Source organism: Penaeus monodon, chromosome 7 (genome assembly GCF_015228065.2).
Source record: "Penaeus monodon isolate SGIC_2016 chromosome 7, NSTDA_Pmon_1, whole genome shotgun sequence".
Lineage (NCBI taxonomy): Eukaryota > Metazoa > Arthropoda > Malacostraca > Decapoda > Penaeidae > Penaeus > Penaeus monodon.
This window is the reverse complement of record NC_051392.1, coordinates 37,563,881-37,583,340: the sequence shown is the minus strand read 5'-3', so window position 1 is coordinate 37,583,340 and position 19,460 is coordinate 37,563,881. Positions and strand designations below refer to the sequence as shown.

At 44.2% G+C, this 19,460-nt stretch overlaps 1 pseudogene; it reads right to left on the bottom strand.

Moving 5' to 3' along the window:
* Positions 1-11,211: 11,211 nt before the first annotated feature.
* LOC119575628 lies at positions 11,212-16,013 on the bottom strand (annotated as a pseudogene).
* Positions 16,014-19,460: the final 3,447 nt, after the last annotated feature.

The following is a 19,460-nucleotide window of genomic DNA, read 5'->3' as shown; positions in this document are numbered from 1 at the left end:
TCAGGTAGTGTGATATCGCTGGCATCCAAGCTAACTGTTGGAGGGTCTACCTGGTACAGCTGCTCAAAATACTCAGCCCAACGTTCAGAACCCCAACATATCTGATGAGAATCCCATTGTAATAAGGGATGTAAAGTGTTTGAATATCTATCCCACCATGAGCGGGACTGCAGTCATTCTGCGAGAGGAGTTTAGAATTAGAGCAGCTTTCTCAGGGCTTGGTAGTAGGGCGAAGGTCGTTTTACAAGAAATGGCCTTCAACCTTCCCTCAGCAAGATTCCTGATGAAATGTTCCTTGTCCCGTCTTTAGCAGTGTCCGAGCCCTACCACGTCAAAGACCGATGGCATGCGACACGCTTCGGCGGCCTCAATGTCTCCAGGGGAGATGGAATTCTGCCTTGCCATCGGGTGTCCGCATTGGTTCTCTGGGCTGCCTTAAAGTGTTTCATGCTTGAAGAACTCACACAGAGCAACTGGGTCCGTCAGGTTATCAAGTTCTATGAATCTACAGAGACTGCATGGGTGAACCCAACAGGCACACTCCTCTCTCAGTCTGTCAAGTTGAAACCCTTTGGAGTGGCCATCGGATGGACGGGGAGTTTTGAAGGGGACCCATAGGGTAGCCACTTTGTAAACTCTGCAGTTATGGAGGATTCCTCCATCACGTGGTAACAGAAGTGGTCGATCTCCTTGATCCACTGTTTACTGTATCGTATACATGTTCAGCGATGCAGGTTGGAACGCTGGTACCAGGAGCCAGAAATCCTCATTCTCTTGGACTTAGCAAAGTCCCAGAGAAGGAGGCCTTGCTGAGTCAGTCCGACAGACATCTCATAGCCAGCTCAGTCACTGCGACTATCTCGCTAGGGGCAATGTCCTGCCACGGATGAGAGTTGGGGTAGAACTCCCGTTCATATCGAGTTTTACAAACAAAGCGTAGACAGCCATAATGAGACATGAAGCTTAAGGCAGCTTCATGTTCAAATACCATAATACGTTGCATCAACCGGTGTCACCTTAAATACCAAGGGTTGAAGTCGCCTGTTGGGAGATGGCCAGGTACTCCCTGGAAGGGGATGACTCATCACGCTGCGCCCGACCAGTAGTAGGTGTTACCAACCATACTATCGTGCCGCTGCCAGGTCTTCTCCCATGGCGGGAGGTCAAACCACCTCACCTCCAGTTGCTCAATTCCCTCGAACAGCAGAGGTAACCGCTCATGCCTGCCGCAAGGAGATGTTCCAAAGCGCCCTATCGGAAAGCTCGCCTGAGGTTATGCCTCGGGCGGTCACTCTGGGTGCACGCGACCTCTGGCCCGCTCCTAAATTTTTCTTTTTTTTTATTTTTTTGTTTACTGTCCATAGTAATTAAAACCCAAATGCTTTAATTTTAAATTTAACATTGGATCGGAGGATGGTTGGTGGTCTTTCATTCTCAAATTTAACATTTTTAGAAAAAATCTTAGTGAATTACTGATTCCACATCCAAGCAGTATAATAGAGGCATATAGCTATGAAATTATAATTTAATTTTTAACATATGGGTTGAATAGCAAGTTTTTTCACTAAACAAATGGTGTTTGATTTATCCTTTGAAACCGTGTATAACTTCATTTGCCTCTTTGTGTTTTTGGCCGTCTTTATGTGACGAAATAGTGTAAGTGTAGCAAACCCCAGAGGATTACTATTGCTTACGTTGAGACGCCGCAACTCTACATTCACGAAATGCTATGTAGTCTGGATATTGCAGAGAGATGTCTGGAAATGCTGGAAAGTTTAGAAAAAATGGTCAGCATTTGCAAATATAGATTGTAAGAGTGGCAGAGTGTGCTGTGAGTGAAGTCGGGGTTATAACATTTAAGTAAACATTTAAACAATCGCTTAATTAGATTAAAAAAATACAGTGACGGGTATGTTTTTTTTCCATTAAATTCATTAGAAGATATAATTCTGTTGCCTTTTGATATCTTTTGCAAAACGGACTTAAAACTGCCACAAAAAAGGAAGCTTAAGATAAACAAAACCTCTCTATTTTCTTTATTTTGTAATTATCTATCTTTTAAAGGAATACGATAACGATTGTTGATCTCTGGCAGACAAGATTGAGATGATAGGAAACAGTCTATTTACTTTAGAAAATATATACGCTAACACTCAGAACAACCTTTCGGTAATGAACGGCTTTTCAATGTAAGTATTTTTTTTTTTTTTTTTTGATATTAAGGAAAAAGTATCAGACAAACAAAAAAGTGACACAAAAAAAAATCCAACATAAACGTTTACATTTGACTTTGGATTTATAAAAAAGTCTTCTTTTTAGGTAATGTACAATAATTTTATTTGAAATATCAATTTGGTGATACACAGTTTAAACTTTGGGTACCAATAAATCGAAGTAAAACATCATTTTAATAGGCTTTTCATAGCCCAACTACAATCACATTACATATTACTTTCAAATACAGTAAAAAATCCTACCCAAACGTGTACTACATAAATCGAGATTTTCACATCATTTCACATCCTGGTTTCCAAGTGAATCTGCAAGCCATTAGCATCTTCGTTTAAAAGCTCGCGAATTAACTCTGCTGGAAATGTATTCGTTCCAGGTTGAGAGAGGAGTTCACGATCCACACACGCAGGAAAGATTGCGTGTGTCGAAACATTTCTCCCTGTCAACAAGAAAAACATAATTAGTATAGGGTACTAACTTGTTCCTATTTAGCTTATATCTTTTACTTGTTTCAAATTTCATATAAATATAACGGAAATTCAGGATTCCCGTTAAAGAATGTTACAATGAACTGTGTGTCCATCCTCAATCAACTGTCTCGCTTTGGCAGTTATATTATGGCGAGATTTAACAGTGAACACACTTCAGAAGTGGCTTCCCCCCCTCCACCAGCCTGCTTCCCCTATTACCTGCAAGCGTCGTAGATGGCCGGTTCCTTCCTGAAAGAGGTTCTGGCAGTCCCCGCACGCCCGGTGATGCTTGGGCCCAGATGGCGCGGTTGTAGATGCCCTTGCACGACAGGGTCGAACGCTTCCCGCTTGGCCAGGGGAGAGCCGAGGCCGCACCCGTCGAGGTCGAATGAGGAAGGCCGACGAAGGAAGCTGGATGGGGAGGGCGGCTGTGACCGGGATCCATATTCTGCGAGACTCATAACGTACAGGAGGCAGCCAGCGCAAGGATCATCCACATTGCCTGTCATCAAAGAGAAAAAAGAAAAAAAAGTGAAAACGCCACATTCAGCAATCGGTCTTTCCACACAAATGCACGAAGAATAGACACTTGATAATAAGTAAATACAAAACGCAACTTCTACTCCACACAGCAGACTGACGCTAGAGAGTGTACTTGGACGATTTTTGCTGGATGTGATGGCTGGGGAATTGACACTGGCCTTCCAGCACCAAGGATTCCTTTATATGGAAACGCCCACCCGCATGACGTCGCTGAACAATAACTTGAAACTTGATCGTTTCGTATGGTTCTAATCGAGGTTCGATTGGGGATGCGAGAGATCTTCCTTCCTCTTTTCCCCTTATGTAAATCATCCCTCTATTATAGGGAGTGTTATGTTAACAGCACTAGGAGTAATATACAATATATTGTGTGAAAATGTGGCCGTGTATGTTAAAAATCCACATACACAAACACACACACCACACACGCAACACACAAACACCACAAGACACACACACACACACATTAAAATAAAATTAAATTTATACATACACGTGTGTGTGGGTTTATACTTACAAATCTCATCATCAAGGCGGCTAATGCCGACGGGGGCGCATGGCCGATCCACCCTCGCTTCCAGCCACGATGGTCCCCTCATGGCAAATTCTTCAGGCAGGGCCCTCGTCTATCTCTAACTCCTCGCGACAAGTTTTCGTCGAGATGCCCAGCCAGACTTCCTGGGTTATCCACAGGCATTCCTCCTACCCAGGGTTATCTCGCAAAGAGACAACAGATGGCAGGAGTCAGCCACAGGGACAATGAGTGCCTATATAAGCATTAGTGGCGATCACGGATTATGCAAGAGTAACAAGTCCTACATCAGTCTCACGGTTGTAGCCAAGGTTGGATAGTGGTGTCCTGCCAACTGTACCCCATGTATCCGGCAAAGAGGAACTTGTTACAAAAGGCATCAAGGACGAGTCCTCCAGGCACTAGATAGCGTCAAGGTTTTAGCTACCATAAAAGGCGGTCTGACAGCCCAGAGATGTGGGACTATGCTACCAAGCATGTTTAAATCTCTGTGACTTCAACGTCCTCTTAGCAAGCATGGATCGACCTGAACGGGGTTCCCCTAACAGACCCCCAAAGTCCGGAATCTTGTCTTGGTCCAGAAGAACTCTAGGTCTAAGGCTTGCCTCATTGCTAAATGCATCAAGAGCCGCATCAGTGACTCCAGGGTCTCAAGATAGGATAGGCAACATCATTTGGCAAAAGTGAAAGGTCGAGACCTGCATGGCCCGTGTTGCTCCACACTGACTTGGCTAGTAGCTCTGCCCATTATCCAGTCAATACATGTGTTGAAAAGTGTTGGCAAGGACACAGCCTTGCGCTTCATTCCGGGATTAAAGGAGAAGTTGACAGGCCCCCACCACACTGTACAGCACTTTCGTACCGGTATATGGCTTGCTATTAGGTAATAATCCATGTCAGAATTCCCCTGAGTGCTCAGGATCTCCCATAGCGATTCTCGATGGACCGAGTCAAACGCCTTCTGAGGTTGGATGTAGGCTGCAAGCAACACGACCAAACTCACGATCGGTGTCCACAATTACTCGAAGCGATAGTATTGGGTCTATGTGATTTGTCAGAGTGAATCCAGATTGCTCTGAATCTCTGTTGCAGATGGTCGCAGATCTGTTCAGAAGATGTGGGCGGAAAACTTTGTGGTAGCGAGCAGTGTTAGCTGCTACAGCCACAATCCCCTCCCCTTCAGAGAGGGATGACCAGCCCCTCAAACAGGTCAAGGGGATGGTATGTGACTGCCAGATCCGGCAAGTCAAGTACTGCATGCAAGCCCCGAGCCATAGGTTAACTCCCAGCCTTTTGAAAGTTCAGCAGGGATAATCACAATATGTGGGAGCTTTTCCCACTTCAAGCTGGAAAGCGCCATCCTAAATTCATTACGGGTAGGAGGTTCCTCGCTGATGGGTGCGGTTCGGCGCACAGGTATGTGATATCGCTTGCATATAAACCTAAGCTAAAAGTTGGGGGTCTATTGGTACAGCTGCTCAAAATACTCAGCCCAACGTTCATGAACCCCAACATGATCTGAGATGAATACCCATTGTAATTGAGGGAATAAAGTGTTTTATTTATTTTATTTTATTTTATTTATTTTTTTTTTTCCTTTTTTTTCTTTTTTTTTCTTTTATCTATCCATCACTGGAGCGTGATGCAGTCATTGCGAGGAGGGAGGTTAGACAGTTTCTCAGGACTGGGTGGGCAAGAGGGCGAAGGTCGTTACCAAGAAAGCTTTCAACTCCTCAGCAAAAAATTCCTGATGAAATGTTCCTTGTCCCGTCTCAGCAGTGTCCGAGCCCTACACGTCCAAAGATCGATGGCATGCGACACGCTTCGGCGGCCTCAATGTCCCAGGGAGATGGAATTTCTGCCTGCCCTCGTGTAGCCAATGGTCTCCTGGGCATGATTCGAGTGTTCAGCTTGAAGAACTCCCACAGAGCAACTGGGTCCGTCAGGTTAGAAGTTCTATTAATCTAACAGAGACTGCCATGGATGAACCACAGGCACACTCCTCTTCAGTCTTGTCCAGTGAAACACCTTGGAGTGGCCATTGGTTGGAAGGGGAGTTTTGAAGGGGACCAATAGGGTAGCCACTAGGTAAACTCGACATTCTGGAGGATCCTCCATCACGTGGTAACAAGAATGTGTTCGATTCATGATCACTGTACCTGCTATCGCTAACCATGTCCAGCGATGCAGGTTGGAACGCTGGTACCAGGAGCAGAGATCCTCATTCTCTGGGACCTAGCAAAGTCCTAGCGAAGGGGCTGTTGTCGCTGCTGAGAAATCAGCCCGACAAGACATCTCATAAGCCAGCTCAGTTAACAGCGAATATCTCGCCAGGGGCAATTGTACTCCACGGATGAGAGTTGGCGTAAACGCCTCTTTCAATATCGAGTTACAAACATCAGAGAAGCATATAACAAACCATAAGAGACATGAAACCAAAGCATGCTTCAGTCTCAATACATAATACGTTCATCCAAACCGGTGTCACTTAACTAGAGGGCTAGAAGTCGCGCGAGATGGCTATGGCTACTCCTGGACATTACACACCACGCTGCGGCCGGACCCGTAGTAGGTGTACCCACCCATACTGACGTGCCGCTGCAGGTTTCTCACCCCGAGAGGGCAGCCACCTCAACTCCCAGTTGCTCCAATTCCTCGACAGCAGAGGTAACCGCTATCCTGCCGGAAGGAGCAGATGTTCCAGGGCGCCTATCCGGAAAGCTCGCCTGAGGTTATGCCTCGGGCGGTCCATCGGGTGCACCGCGACCTCTGCCGCCGCCTACATTTATTTTTTTTATTTTTTTTTTTTAGCTACTGTCCGTAGCAATAAACCCAAAGCTTTACTTTAATTAACATGCATGGTCGGAGATGTGTTGGTTGTCACTCATTCTTTCAAATTTAAACATTTTTTAGAAAAAATAGTAGTGAATTTACTGATCCACAATCAAGCAGTATAATAGGAGCATATAGCTATAAAATCTAAGTAATTTTAAATATGGGTGAATAAACAACGTTTTTTCACTAAAACATGTGTTGCTTTACCCTTGAAACGTGTTATAAACTTCCATTTGCATCTTTGGGTTTTTTTGGCCGTCTTAGTGACGAAATAGTTGTAAGTGTAGCAAACCCAGGATTACATTGCTTACGTAGAGACCGCCTGAACTCTACATTCCAAGAATTGCTCTTACATTCCTGGATATTGCAATGAGAGAGTATGGAAAATATCTGAAAGTTTTAGAAAATGGTAGCATTTATCAAATATAGATTGCTAGAGTGCAGAGTGTGCTGTGAGGAGTGCTGGGTTATAACAATTTAACGTGACATTTTACAATCGCTAATTAGATTAAAATATACAGCACGGTTATGTTTTTTTTTCCATAAACTTCAGTATAAGATATAATTTTGTTGCCTTTGATATCTGGCAACGGCTTAAATGCACAAAAATGATCGCTAATGATAAACAAATCTCTCTATTCTTTATTTTATAATAATCTATCTTTAAGGGAAATTACAATAACGCTTTTGATCTTGGCAGACATGATTGAAGATGGATAATAGGAAACAGCCATTACTTAGAAAAATATTACGCTACACTCAGAAAAATAATTTTGGTCTGAAAGCTTTTCCTGCAAGTTTTTTTTTTTTTCATAATTAAGGAAAAGTATCAGAAACAAAAAGGGACACACAAAAAAATAATAATAAATAAATAAATGGCGTACTTTCTCTGGAATTCATAAAAGTCTTTTAGGTAAATCACGGGAATAATATTTAATGTACAATAATTTTATTTGGAATATCATTTGGTGATCACCGTTTAACTTGCGTACATGCAAATCCAAGTAACATTCATTTATAGTGTCTTTCATTAGCCACACTTACAATCACAATACAGTATGACTTTCCATCCATTAAAAAAGTTACCCAACGTATATTACATAAAGCGATATTCACATCATCACATCCCGGTTTCCGAGTGAATCGCATGCCATTAGCATCTTCCGTTTAAAGCTCGCGAATATTTACTCTCTTCGAACATGTATCGACTAAGACTTGAGAGAGAGTTCGATCCCACAGCAGGAAAGATTGCAGTGCGAAACATTTCTCCCCTGTTAACAAGAAAAATCGTTAGTATAGTAGATATGTCTATTAGTTTATCTCTTTTACTTTCTCATATTGAATATAATTAGAATTATTAGTAAAATAAGGATCCCGAAAAGAATCCTCGCTTTGGCATTAATTTATGGCGAGATATAAAATTGAACAAACTTCTAGAAGTGCTTCCCATCCCCCCTTTTACCTGCAAGCGTTCGTAGATGGCGGTTCCTTCCTTGAAGAGGTTCTGGCAGTATCGCACGCCCGGTTGAGCTGGGCCCAGATGGCGCGGTTTTAGATGCCCTTGCACGAAGGGTCGAACGCTTCCCGCTTGGCCAGGCGGAGAGCCGAGGCCGCACCCGTCGAGGGCGAAGAGGAAGGCGACGAAGGAAGGAAGCTGCGAAGGGGAGGGCGGCTGTGGCCGGGATCCATGATTCTTGCGAGGACTATGACCGCTCACAGAGGCAGACAGGGCAAGGATCATCCAATTGCATGTCATACAAAAAAAAAAAAGAAAAAAAAAAAGTGAAACGCCACATTCAGCCATCGAGTCGTTCCACACAAAATGCACGAAGAATGGACACTTGATATAAGAAATACAAATGCAACTTCTTACTAAACGCAGCCAGAATGACGCCTGAGAGGACTTGACGATGTGGATGTGATCCCTTGGGAAATTGACACTGGGCCTTCGAGCACCCAGGCTTCCTTTTATATGGGAAACGCCCACCCGCATGACGTCCGCTGAACAATTTAACTTGATAAATTGATCGCTTCGTTAATGGTCTAATCGAGGATTCGATAAGCGGTCCAATTGGGGATTGCGAGAAGATCTTCCTCCTCTTTTTCCCTTCGTAAATCATCCTTTAGGTAGGGGGGTTTGTAACAGCCTAGGAGAATATACTAAACTACTTGTTGACATGTGTGCGTGTATGTAAAATCACATACACAAACACACACCCACACACACGCATACACACACACACACCGCATACACACAACACACACACACAACACAACACACATATAAATAATATATATATAATATATATATATATATGTATATATATATATATATACACACGTGTGTGTGGGTTTATACTTACATAATCATCATCATCATCATCAAGGGGCTAACGCCGACGGGGGCGCATGGCCGCAACCACCCTTCGCTTCCAGCCACGATGGTCCCTCATGGCAAATCTTCAGGCAGGCCCTCGGCCCATCTCTAACTCCTCGCGACAAGTCTCGTCGAGCTGCCAAAGCCATGACTTCCTGAGTCGTCCCACAGGCCTCCTCCACCCAGGGTTATCTCTCAAAGAGACAACCTGATGGGTAGGGTCAGCCACAGGGAAATGAGTGCCCATATAGCCTGAGTTGGCGATCCCGGATTATGCAAGTAACAAGTCCTACATCAGTCTCACGGTGTAGCCATAGGTTGGACACGTGGTCCTACCAACTGTACCCCATGATCCGGCAAACAGACTTGTTACTAAAGGCATCAAGACGAGACTCCAAGGCACTAGATAGCGTCAAGGTTTCACTTCCATAAATCAAAACTGGCAGTATCCTGTTGCCAGACCAATCCGTCTAATGACTTCTTGGTCTGACAGCCCAGAGATGTGGACTATGCTACCAAGCTGTGTAAATCTGTGACTTCAACGTCCTCTTAGCAAGCATGGATCGACTGAACGGGTTCCCCTAACAGACCCCCAAAGTCCTGAATCTTGGTCTTGGTCCAGAAGACCTCTAGGCTTAAGGGCTTTGCCTCATTGCTAAATGCATCAAGAGCCGCCATCAGTGACTCCAGGGTCTCAGATAGGATAGCAACATCATCGGCAAAGTCAAGGTCTGAGACCTTCATATTGCCTAGTGTTGCTCCACTCTGACTTTAGCTAGTAGCTCTGCCCATTATCCAGTCCATACAGGTGTTGAAAAGTGTTGGTGCAAGGGCACAGCCTTGCTTCATCCATGAATTAACAGGGAAGAAGTTGGACAGGCACCCACCACACTTTACAACACTCAGTACCGGTATATAGGCTTGCTATTAGGCTAATAATCCATGTCAGAATTCCCCTGAGTCTCAGGATCTCCCATAGCGATTCTCGATGCACCGAGTCAAGTGCCTTCTTCAGGTTGATGTAGGCTGCAAGCAACCCACGACCAAACTCACGACAGTGTTCCACAATTACTCGAAGCGCTAGTATTTGGTCTATTGTGGACTTGTCAGGAGTGAATCCAGACTGCTCCGATCTCTAGTGCCTTAGCAGATGGTCACAGATCCGTTTCAGAAGAATGTGGGCGAAAACTTTTCCTGGTATGCTGAGCAGTGTAGCTGCTACAGTCCCAGCGATCCCCTTTCCCCTTCCAGAGAGGGATGACCATGCCCCTCAACAGGTCAGGGGGAATGGTACTGGACTGCCAGATGGCAGTCAAGACTGCATGCAAGCCCTGAGCCATAGGTTCACTCCCAGCCTTTAGAAGTTCAGCAGGGATATCACATATGTGTGGAGCTTTCCCACATTTCAGCTTGGAAATCGCCATCCTAACCTCCATTAGGGTAGGAGGTTCCTCGCTGATGGGTGGGTCTGGCACAGGTATTGTGATATCACTTGCATCCAAGCTAACTGTTGGAGGGTCTACTTGGTACAGCTGCTCAAAATACTCAGCCCAACGTTCATGAACCCCAACATGATCTGAGATGAATGCCCATTGTAATTAAGGGAATAAAGTGTTTGATTTTTTTTTTTTTTTTTTTTTTTTTTTTTTAATATATCCATCCACTGAGCGGACTGCAGTCATATGCGAGGAGGGTTTAGAATTCAGCTTTCTCAGGGCTTGGTAGGCAGGGCAAAGGTCGTTTACCAAGAAATGACATTCAACCTCCTCAGCAAGATTCCTGATGAAATGTTCCTTGTCCCTTCTCAGCAGTGTCCGAGCCCTACACGTCAAAGACCGATGGCATGTGACATGCTTCAGTGGCCTCCAATGTCTCCAGGGAGATGGAATTCTGCCTTGCCCTCGGGTGTACGCCAATAGTCTCCTGGGCTGCTTCAAGTGTTTCATGCTTGAAGGACTCCCACAGAGCAACTGGGTCCGTCAGGTTATCAAGTTCTATGAATCTAACAGAGACTGCCATGGTGAACCCACAGGCCTACACTCAGAAAATCATTTCGGTCTGAAAGCTTTTCCATACAAGTCTTTTTTTTTTCTTCTTTTTAATATTAAAGGAAAAAATATCAGGAAACAAAAAAAGGTGACAAAAAATCTAAAATAAATGGTGTACCTTGACTTTGGATGCATAAAATAGTCTTCTTTTTAGGTAAATCACGGAATAATATTTAATGTACAATAACTTTATTTGAAATATCATTTGGTGATGCACCATTTAACTTTGTGTACATATAAATCCAAGTTAACATTCATTTAATTGGACTTTCATTAGCCTAACTTACAATCACATTACAGTATTTACTTTCAATACGGTAAAAAATTATACCCAACGTGTATTACATAAATCGATATCATTTCACATCCTGGTTTCCGAGTGAATCTGCAAGCCATTAGCATCTTCCGTTTAAAGCTCGCGAATTAACTCTGCTTCGAACATGTATTCGTTCAGGTTGAGAGAGAGTTCGATCACACACGCAGGAAAGATTGCTGTGTCGAAACATTTCTCCCTGTCAACAAGAAAAATCATTAGTATAGTGTATACTTGTCTATTTAGCTTATATCTTTTACTTTTTTTTCAAATTTCATATAACTATATACGGTAAATTCAGGATCCCGTTAAAGAATGTTACAATGAACTGTGTGTTCCATCCTCAATTCAACTTTCCTCGCTTTGGCAGTTATATTATGGCGAGATTTAACAGTGAACACACTTCAAGAAGTGCTTCCCCCCCTCCCCCCAGCCTGCTTCCCCTATTACCTGCAAGCGTCGTAGATGGCCGGTTCCTTCCTGAAGAGGTTTTGGCAATCCTCACACGCCCGGTTGAGCTTGGCCCAGATGGCGCGGTTGTAGATGCCCTTGCACGAAGGGTCGAACGCTTCCCGCTTGGCCAGGCGGAGAGCCGAGGCCGCACCCGTCGAGGTCGAAGAGGAAGGCGATGAAGGAAGCTGGAGGGGAGGGCGGCTGTGACCGGGATCCATGATTCTTGCGAGACTCATAACGCTACAGGAGGCAGCCAGAGCAAGGATCATCCACATTGCCTGTCAATACAAAAAGAAAAAAAAAAAAAAGTGAAACGCCACACTCAGCAATCGAGTTCTTTCCATCACAAAATGCACGAAGAATAGACACTTGATATAAGAAATACAAATGCAACTTCTACTCACACAGCCAGACATGACGCTAGAGAGTGGACTTGACGAGTGGATGTGATGCTGGGGAATGACACTGGCCTTCCAGCACCCAGGCTTCCTTTTATATGGAAACGCCCACCCGCATGACCGTCGCTGAACAATTTACTTGACAAATTGATCCGCTTCGTTAACTGGTCTAATCGAGGTTCGATTGGGGATTGCGAGAGATCTTCCTCCTCTTTTTCCCCTTCTGTAAATCATCCTTTATATATGGGAGTTATGTTAACAGCCTAGGAGTAATATACAATATATTGTGTGAAAATGTGTGCGTGTATGTAAAATCACATACACAAACACACACACACACACGCATACACACACACACACACACGTACACACACACACACACATATATATATACATACACGTGTGTGTGGGTTTATACTTACATAATCATCATCATCAAGGGGCTAATGCCGACGGGGGCGCATGGCCGCATCCACCCTTCGCTTCCAGCCACGATGGTCCCTCATGGCAAATCTTCAGGCAGGCCCTCGTCTCATCTCTAACTCCTCGCGACAAGTCTCGTCGAGCTGCCAAAGCCATGACTTCCTGGGTTATCCCACAGGCTTCCTCCACCCAGGGTTATCTCGCAAAGAGACAACCTGATGGGCAGGGTCAGCCACAGGGAAACGAGTGCCTATATAGCCTGAGTTGGCGATCCCGGATTATGCAAGTAACAAGTCCTACGTCAGTCTCATGGTGTAGCCATAGGTTGGACATGTGGTCCTGCCAACTGTACCCCATGATCCGGCAAAGAGACTTGTTACAAAAGGCATCAAGACGAGACTCCAGGCACTAGATAGCGTCAAGGTTTCACTACCATAAAGCAAAACGGATTGGTCTGTTGCCAGACCAATCCATCTAATGACTTCTTGGTCTGACAGCCCAGAGATGTGGACTACACTACCAAGCTGTGTAAATCTCTGTGACTTCAACGTCCTCTTAGCAAGCATAGATCGACTGAACGGGTTCCCCTAACAGACCCCCAAAGTCCTGAATCTTGGTCTTGGTCCAGAAGACCTCTAGGTCTAAGGGCTTTGCCTCATTGCTAAATGCATCAAGAGCCGCCATCAGTGACTCCAGGGTCTCAGATAGGATAGCAACATCATTGGCAAAGTCAAGGTCTGAGACCTTGATATTGCCTAGTGTTGCTCCACACTGACTTTGGCTAGTAGCTCTGCCCATTATCCAGTCAATACAGGTGTTGAAAAGTGTTGGTGCAAGGGCAGAGCCTTGCTTCATTCCTGAATTAACAGGGAAGAAGTTTGACAGGCTCCCACCACACTTTACAGCAGTTTCAGTACCGGTATATAGGCTTGCTATTAGGCTAATAATCCATGTCAGAATTCCCCTTAGTCTCAGGATCTCCCATAGCGATTCTCGATGGACCGAGTCAAACGCCTTCTTAAGGTTGATGTAGGCTGCAAGCAACCCACGTCCAAACTCACGACGGCGTTCCACAATTACTCGAAGCGCTAGTATTTGGTCTATTGTGGATTTGTCAGGAGTGAATCTAGATTGCTCTGATCTCTGGTGCAGATGGTCACAGATCCGTTTCAGGAGAATGTGGGCGAAAACTTTGCCTGGTATGCTGAGCAGTGTAGCTGCTACAGTCCCAGCAATCCCCCTTCCCCTTCCAGAGAGGGATGACCATGCCCCTCAACAGGTCAAGGGGAATGGTAGTGGACTGCCAGATGGCAGTCAAGACTGCATGCAAGCCCCGAGCCATAGGTTCACTCTCAGCCTTTAGAAGTTCAGCAGGGATATCACATATGTGTGGAGCTTTCCCACATTTCAGCTTGGAAATCACCATCCTAACCTCCATTAGGGTAGGAGGTTCTTCGCTGATGGGTGGGTCTGGCACAGGTATTGTGAAATCGCTTGCATCCAAGCTAACTGTTGGAGGGTCTATCTGGTACAGCTGCTCAAAATACTCAGCCCAACGTTCATGAACCCCAACATGATCTGAGATGAATACCCATTGTAATTAAGGGAATAAAGTGTTTTATTTATTTATTTATTATTATTTTTTTCTTTTTTATTTTTTTCCTTTTTTTTTCTTTTTTTCTTTTATCTATCCATCCACTGAGCGGACTGCAGTCATCTGCGAGGAGGGTTTAGAATTCAGCTTTCTCAGGGCTTGGTAGGTAGGGCGAAGGTCGTTTACCAAGAAATGGCTTTCAACCTCCTCAGCAAGATTCCTGATGAAATGTTCCTTGTCCCTTCTCAGCAGTGTCCGAGCCCTACACGTCAAAGACCGATGGCATGCGACACGTTTCGGCGGCCTCCAATGTCTCCAGGGAGATGGAATTCTGCCTTGCCCTCGGGTGTACGCCAATGGTCTCCTGGGCTGCTTCAAGTGTTTCATGCTTGAAGAACTCCCACAGAGCAACTGGGTCCGTCAGGTTATCAAGTTCTATGAATCTAACAGAGACTGCCATGGTGAACCCACAGGCACACTCCTCTCTCAGTCTGTCCAAGTGAAACACCTTGGAGTGGCCATTGGAGGGACGGAGAGTTTTGAAGTGGACCCATAGGGTAGCCACTCTGGTAAACTCTGCAGTTCTGGAGGATCCTCCATCACGTGGTAACAAGAATGTGGTCGATCTCCTTGATCACTGTACCTGTATCGCTATACCATGTCCAGCGATGCAGGTTGGAACGCTGGTACCAGGAGCCAGAGATCCTCATTCTCTGGGACCTAGCAAAGTCCTAGAGAAGGAGGCTGTTGTCGCTGCTGAGATCAGCTCCCGACAGACATCTCATAGCCAGCTCAGTCACAGCGAATATCTCACCGGGGGCAATTGTCTGCCACGGATGAGAGTTTGGCGTAGAACGCCTCTTTCATATCGAGGTTACAAACATCAGTAGAAGCATATACAGCCATAAGAGACATGAAACCAAAGGCATGCTTCAGTCTCAATACCATAATACGTTCATCAACCGGTGTCACTTTAACTACTGAGGGCTGAAGTCGGCTGGAGATGGCTATGGCTACTCCCTGGAGGTGATGACCATCGCTGCGGCCCGACCAGTAGTAGGTGTACCCACCCATACTGATCGTGCCGCTGCCAGGTCTTCTCACCTCCGAGAGGGCAGCCACCTCACCTCCCAGTTGCTCCAATTCCCTCGACAGCAGAGGTAACCGCTCATCCTGCTGCAAGGAGCAGATGTTCCAAGCGCCTATCCGGAAAGCTCGCCTGAGGTTATGCCTCGGGCGGTCACTCTGGGTGCACGCGACCTCTGCCGCTCCCTACATTTTTTTTTTTTCTACTGCTATTAGGCCAATAATCCATTTCAGAATTCCCCTGAGTCTCAGGATCTCCCATAACAATTCTCGATGCACCGAGTCAAACAACTTCTTGAGGTCGACGTAGGCTGCAAGCAACGCACGACCAAACTCACAACGGTGTTCCACACTTACTTGAAGCGCTAGTATTCTATTGTGGACTTGCCAGGAGTGAATCCAGACTGCTCCGATCTCTGGTGCCTTAGCAGATGGTTGTAGATCCGTTTCAGAAGAATGTGGGCGAAAACATTGCCTGGTATGCTGAGCAGTGTAATGCCACGGCAGTTGCTACAGTCCCAGCGATCCCCTTTCCCTTTCTAGAGAGGGATGACCATGCTCAACAGGTCAGGGGGAATGGTACTGGACTGTCAGATGACAGGTTCATCTGGCAGTCCAGTACTGTAGGTTCACTCCCAGCCGTTAGAAGTTCAGCAGGGATATCAGATATGTCTGGAGCTTTCCCACATTTCAGCTTGGAAATCGCCATCCTAACCTCCATTAGGGTAGGAGGTTCTTCGCTGATGGGTGGGTCTGGCACAGGTATTGTGATATCGCTTGCATCCAAGCTAACTGTTGGAGGGTCTACCTGGTACAACTGCTCAAAATACTCAGCCCAACGTTCATGAACCCCAACATTATCTGAGATGAATACCCATTGTAATTAATGGATTAAAGTGTTTGAATTATCTATCCATCCACTGAGTGGACTGCAGTCATCTGCCAGGAGGGTTTAGAATTCAGCTTTCTCAGGGCTTGGTAGGCAGGGCGAAGGTCGTTTACCAAGAAATGGCCTTCAACCTCCTCAGCAAGATTCCTGATGAAATGTTCCTTGTCCCTTCTTAGCAGTGTCCGAGCCCTACATGTCAAAGACCGATGGCATGCGACACACTCCGGCGGCCTCCAATGTCTACAGGGGGATGGAATTCTGCCTTGCCCTCGGGTGTACGCCAATGGTCTCCTGGGCTGCTTCAAGTGTTTCATGCTTGAAGAACTCCCACAGAGCAACGTCGTCAGTATAAGTTCTATGATAACAGAGACTGCCATGGTGAACCCCAGGCACACTCCTCTCTCAGTCTGTCCAGTTTTATAAAAAGACATTATAATAATGATGACAATCATAACAATAACAAGGTTGATGATAATAATAATGATAATTATTATGATATTGATGATGATAACAATAAAAAGATAGTAATATTGATAATTGTAATAATAACGGTAACGATAATGATAATAATAACAGCCATTATAATCGTAAGGATCATCATCATCATCATTATTTTATTACCATCATCACTGTTATTATCATTATTATTATTATCATTATTATCACTATCATCATTATCATTAGCATCGTCATCGTTGCTATCATTATTATTACTATTATCATTATTATTATCATAAAAATTTTCATCATTATTTTTATAATCATCATTATCGTTTAGTTATTTTTATCACCATCATCATTGTTATAACAATTATTATTATTACCACTATTTTTTTAAATCATCATTATCGTTTCTTTATTTTTAACATTATTATCATTATGAGATGATGATGATGATTATGATCATCATCATCATCATCATCATCATCATCATCATCATCATCATTATGATCAATATCATTATAATTTTTCTTTATCATCATTATCATTTATTATTATTATCATCATCATCATCATTATTATTATTATCATTATTATTATTATTGTTGTTGTTGCTGCTGCTGCTGCTGCTGTTATCCTTTAATAGTACTGTTATCACCCTTGTCATCATTATTATAATCATTATAATTGACATTGGTTTTGAATGCTCCTCGTTTTCTTTCACTTCGCAAGAAAGAAAACGTAACCCACGTTTGTTTACATCGTGATTTTATGTTCGAAATCCTGTCCACAAATAGGAATATGTCCAATTATTATACTCCCAAACACCTTAAATCAGTAGATAAGCAATTCACGTGTTTTTTAAATATTTTTATTAATGTTACTAAAATGGTGATTACTGAATTGTTATTTTCTAATTTAGTTTTGTCTGACTTAATTTCCTCCTCACGCAGGGTTACGAACACTCCTCCCAGAGATGCCGGGTTAGAAAGCACAGAGCTTTCACGTCTTGAAGTATGTTTAGGTAAAACACCAATGCTTCTGATTATCTGATTTTACGAAAGTGACTCTTCATCCGACAGGCGAAGTTGTAAGACCGTGCAGGCATCAAATAAAAAGAATATGCTAGACATACGGAGATGTTTTTGTAATGTTTCCAAAGACGATGGACTCGGTAAATCAGTATTGTTTTTCCCTGTCGTTATTTAACAGAAAGGTGTTTCAAAGTATGTAAATATAATTTGACAGTAGGACAAATGCAGTGGTCTTATTAGTGGTACGAGTAAATTTTTATTATAATTGCAAAAGTAGCTATTAGTAACCATAAATATTTTTTCTTGCCTATACATTACTTCCAGACAAATATCTGTCATGATATTAAACTGAAGAGAAAGCTTACATGTTAATAAAAAGAGAAAGATCAATGTTATGATTACTTTCCCCCTTTTATTTTGCACTTTATACACATTTGTGTTACAGGTTGTTTTTCATGATTCATCATAAGAAAAATCTATGTGTAGGTGTAGGATAATTTATTCATTCACATATTAGGAAGTGAATTTGTTGAAGGAATAACTGAATTCACTCTCAGTATGAATAAGAAATTCCAGGATACTTCATATATATATCCCCCCCAATCCCTTGCCCGTTGTTGTCGTGGAGAGGCTTAGGAGGCGGAGACTGGGACCCAATGATGGGGAACTCCCCAACCTTGGGACTCAGCCCTCGACTCAACTAATTTTGCATGGTCTTTTTTTTTTTCCTTCCCACTTTTCGTTTCTGTCCCTTCACCAAACCCTTCTGCTATCCACCTCTAAGGTGTGACAGCCGTGCTGAAAGGATGAAAGGCTGACTTTGTGCCAGTCCTGAACGGCCTGAGGGAGCCATGGGCACGGTATTCCCCTGATTTAGTTACCTAGCCCTTACCCCTCAAGGGGACCCTGAGGGGTGGACTGTTTTTATCCCCAACATAACCCAGGCTTACCATGGCCAGTGATGAAAACATATCCCCACTATTAGGGGCAATGAGGCTTGCCCCTTTATCAAATAGCCCCAACGATGTAAACCTACCCGATTCCCTGACCCCAGGCTTCTCTTTGACCACGGCTCCGAACACTGCAATAACTACCCCTCATCAATACTACTAGTACAGTAGCCAACAATCAACCCTAAGGAACATTTCCACTCTTCCAGCATGCTCAACTTCAACACCTCTATCCCACAACTCCAACATCAACCACTCCATCCTCCCTTATTAATACCTTACAGCCTTATTGCCCACCTCTCCAAAAACACTACCCCTCAACACTACTCCATCTTCGTCACGCCCCCGCCCTTCTACTACCCCTATCTCTACAACAATGTCTCCAAAAACAAGTAGGTAAAGTCTCTTTCCGTAGCCGACCCGACTGCTCCCGTCTTGTCACAGTAACATCCGAAAACCAAGCTATAGCATTAACAAAACTAACTGACCTATATGGTAACCCCATCCTTGTAGAACCCCATCCAACCCTCAATACTTGCACCGGAACAGTTTCAGTCTCCCCAGCAAATTGTCCAGTCTATGACAAAGATTGGTCAGGCTGTGGAGAAGACCTACTTGCCTGTCTCACAGACTATGATGCAACATCAGTACAATGCTACTCCATTCCCCCCAGAGGTCATCGAAAGAAACCCACTAATATAGCCAAAATTACCTTCCGTAGACATGACCTTCCCTTTAACGTCTACATAGGAGGAGAATCCCTCCCTGTTCGTCCATACCAACCTCCTTCATGTCAGTGCCAAAATTGTTGGCGTCTAGGACACCCAGCCAAACATTGCCTT